At 50.0% G+C, this 4,069-nt stretch overlaps 1 protein-coding gene across 1 annotated transcript in view; it reads left to right on the plus strand.

Moving 5' to 3' along the window:
* Nucleotides 1-4,069, plus strand: part of IL17RD (interleukin 17 receptor D) — a 29,143-nt gene that overhangs the window by 3,782 nt on the left and 21,292 nt on the right. Inside the window, exon 2 of the mRNA XM_004702395.2 lies at nucleotides 2,070-2,195. The gene's annotated coding sequence lies outside the window, so the exon portion shown is untranslated. The remainder of the gene's footprint in view (nucleotides 1-2,069; nucleotides 2,196-4,069) is intronic.

Below are 4,069 nucleotides of genomic sequence, written 5' to 3' on the forward strand. Positions count from 1 at the left end.
TTCTCTCCTTTGTGAAAAATGAGGGGTAGACCAGATGGGTTTTTCTTTTCCTATCCTAAAATTTTCTCTTCTACACCCAGAGCACAGTTGATTGCTTTGAGAGTGGATTTTTATCAGAAACAGAATAACGTCTTGCTAGTTGCTCTTACCCTCTCACAAGGAGTAATACTGGAATGGAAAGGCAGGTGGAAGTGCTAGCAGGGCCTCAGTACTGTTAGGGTGGTTAAGCAAGCAGGTGAGAGATCGGTAGGACTAAGGGGCATTTTAAAAGTGAGGGAGTGTCTGCATGGACGCTGGTTATACTTTAGCAAAAATTAAAAAGGAGGTGAACCCTGAAACGGTTGCCCTGAGACCATCATTACGCCTTAAACCAAAAATCTCCCCTGATGTCTTCCTAAAACTGAACCATAGTGCGTTAACTAACAGCCTGCCTCGTCCCTTGTGTCTCCTTTAGGTTCTGTCTGTGGGGTCAAACAGACAACGGCCTCCAGAAGCCTAGAACTACCAACCAGTGGGTCTGTAAGCCAAAACCAAACTTGCAGTCAAGTTGATGCTGACTCATATCGACCCTATAGGCCAGGGTAGCACTGCCCCTGTGGGTTTCCAAGACCAACTGTTTATAGGGCTAGAAAGCCTCATCGTTCTCCCTCGTAGCTCCTGGTGGTTTCGAACTGCCAACCTTGTGGTAACGCAGCCCCATGCTTAATCCACTGTGCCACCAGAGTCCCTCAGTAGATGACCGCAAAACCATTTCCAGTACCTGGGCTTCCTTCTGGCCCAAAGGGACCTTCGTGGACAGTTCACATAGAGTGTTAATAGACGAGGTACCAGATTAGGGTACGAATGGTTGCCGAGCTCAGAGAATGTTGTTAGTGCCATTTAGAAACTGTCGAATTGGTGATGTGTGTGTTGAGGTGTATGGACACATTTAAAGAGGTGGGATATCGTGCATGCTTTCAAAGGCAGGGAAGGATGTCCACTAGACTGATGTGAGGGCCACCTTTACAGTTTTCTTATCCTGCTTTTAAAAAATATCTCCAGCGAATATGTTTACTCATAAAGCTGGGAAGCATGTATTCCCGCATGTATCCGGGGGAAAGCAACATGTAGCTGCAGCTGGCTCGTGGAGGCGTCCTTGAGAGCGTCCACCCCTTCCCACAGTGAATGGGCAGGTCTGGACTTCTGCTGGAAATGGAGCCATTTCAAAGCAGAAACGAAAGAGAACCTTGGAGTGTAATTGCTGAGAAAGAAGCAGTTGATGATGAGCTGATGCCAGTGTTGCTAGGTCTTCCTACACGGTGGCTAAATCTCTAAAGTTCCAGCCCCGTTCCAGCTGCCATTCCAGCTTACGGCAGCTTTGCACCGGACTTTGAAGTTGTGTACGTAGCAATACCAGGTGGCACAGCTGCTCCCAGGCCTGTGGCTACTTGGGCAGGTGGCAGTGAGAAACAGCCAAGAGGAAATTGAAGAATCGGTGGGGCTCCTTAGATTTAGTGGGGTGTGTGGGCCCTTTGATGACACATGGTGCCTCAGATCAGAAGTCCTGGCTTTGACTGATAGGTAATGGTGACAGTACCCGGTTCATCACTGAGTCCCAAGGTTCTTAACGTCTGTCTGAGTTATTAACCTTTTGGTGTACAAGTTGGGTCATTTTACAGTCATACCTCTTGTCTTGGGCATCCTCACGTGAGCACCTTCTTTTCAGCCACTGTACCCTCTAGTTTCCTTCCGGAAACAGAGGACAAGCAAGCAAGCAAACAAGGCCTAGGACATTTTGCCCTTGTTTCAAATCACTCTCTACAGTTGCACATTAGTGAGTCTGTGTAAATGATTGCTGGTTAGCCAAAATGTCATAAGAAAAAACAATGGCAGGTACACACTTGAACTTCAGGTGGTAAAAGGTCCTTTTGACCTGATGGGGCGGGTGGGGGTGGGAGGGTGGAGGGAGCAGGTGTGAGAATGAAACCCCACTGAAGCATCCTTATATTCCTCAAACAGTCCTTGGGACGTGAAATTGGGGATGCACGTGTGTGTTTAAAATGTCACTGTTCTCCCCCGCACTTCTCTAGACTGCACCACTTACCTGAACCCAGTGGGGAAGCACCTGATTGCTGACGCCCAGAACATCACCATCAGTCAGTACGCCTGCCACGACCAGGTGGCTGTCACCATCCTTTGGTCTCCAGGGGCCCTCGGTAAGTGGTCAGGAATGGAGTCCACCCCCCATGGTGGCCTCAGTGCGTGGTGTGCGGGTTTCACACTGCTGACCTTCAGGACCCCGGCCAGTCTTTGAGAGAAGCTTGGGCCGGGGGCACAGGACACACAGCTGGGTGCCGCTGTCCCACTCTTCTTGTTTCTTGATTCCTTGACTGCTCTTGAGAGAAAACTGGGTGTGAATTATAGTGGTGTGCCAATGACATGACACTGGGCCCTTGTCCGGCCTCGGGTGGGGGTGGGGGGCCTGTGTGTGTGTGTGTGTGTGGTGGGGCATAATCTGGGAAACACGTGGCCACCCCAAGTGCAGTGGCTTTTTGACAGCAGCAGTAGTGGTCTCTGTGGCCACACTGAAGTGGAGACCCATTGTTGGCGCATTCCAGGATTTTTCATGCGAAATCAGCCAATTTTTAAATGTTGCCAACTAGTTGGGAACTTTTAAGAACTGTGTGGCCCATAAGCAAACCTAACCCAAACAGACTCGCTGCCATTGAGTCGATGCCCACTCAGAGTGGCCCCATAGCGCAGGACAGAGCTGCCCCTGTTGGGTTCCAAGACTGCAACTGTCTATGGGAGTAGAAAGCCCGGTCTTTCTCCTGTGAGTAACTTGATGGTTTCGAACGACAGGCCTTGCAGTCAGCAGCCCAATGCATAACCACTACCTACACCAGGGTTCCCAACCAAACAGAGATGTCGGTGAAAGCAAACTGGAGCTATCTGGCCCATCTAGCTTCTGGCGGAGTCTCTCCTCTAGTTGATTTGAGGGGAGGAAGGAAGAGACAGGTGGGTCAGTTTTGGGGTTAAGATTGGCTCTATTTGCACTCACACTCCACTTTTGGCAAAAAATTTCTATGCCTCTCCAAACCCGTTTCCCCATCTGTAAAATGGGGATCGTAACGGCGTCTTGGTTTGGTGTAAGAATTGGAGACAACACCCACAGAGCCCATATCTAGCGAGAGAGAGAGAGAGTGCTTCAATACTGTCTTCACTGCCATCGTCAGAACCAGGCGCTCGGGCCTGTGCCTTAGATGTTGCCATCCAACCAGAGAATATTTTTAAAAAGCTGGTCAACCAAGAAGTAAATAAAGCCTGAATTTGTTAGCCTGCTGCAGGAGAGATGGGTGATGGAGCAGGACTTGACTGTTCTACCTAATAAATACCGCTGGCTCCGAACCCAGTGGGCTTTCCAAAAGTAATATTATCTTAACATTTAAGAGTTAGAACACTCTCCCTGGACCGAAAGGAAGTGGTCATCGCACAGAAAGCGAAACGTTGAAGGAGGCTGGCTTGAAGGATCGCAGATTCCCTCCTGCGTTGGGTTTCCTAGAGCAGCTGTGGCAGAAATGCCACCAGTGGGTGAGCTTGAAAACCAGTGTGATGCTGTCACAGTGCAGGAGGCACTTGCTGTTAGTAGGTGTCGTCCCATCAGGGTCGTCTCATAGACCTGCCCCATAGCGTTCCCAAGGCTCCCCATCTTCATGAGAAGGAGCTTTGGTGTTGCTGTCGCTTAGGTGTTGGGCTACTTGCTAACTGTGAGGTTGGTGATTCAAAACTCACTGGTGGCTCTGCGGGAGCAAGATGAGGCTGGCTGCTCCTGTGATGGCTTAGAGATTCAGAAACCTGTCTAGCGTCACTATGAGTTGCAATCCCCTTGGGAGCAACAGGCTGAATCTTTATGGGAGCAGATCTTCCAGGTCTTTTCTTGCAGGTAGCCACTGGGGGAGTTCAACGGCCCACCTTTCTGTGAGCAGCCACATTCAGAGGGTAGCTCTGGTGCAGGTCTTCCGTCCTCAGTTGTGCAGAACTTTGTAGAGCTGGAAAGGGTGCCAGGGTACGTGTAATTGGCCGGCATTCC

The sequence above is a fragment of the Echinops telfairi genome, unplaced genomic scaffold, assembly GCF_000313985.2.
Source record: "Echinops telfairi isolate 266 unplaced genomic scaffold, ASM31398v2 ScPeMD7_31;HRSCAF=116, whole genome shotgun sequence".
Taxonomy (NCBI): Eukaryota; Metazoa; Chordata; class Mammalia; order Afrosoricida; family Tenrecidae; genus Echinops; species Echinops telfairi.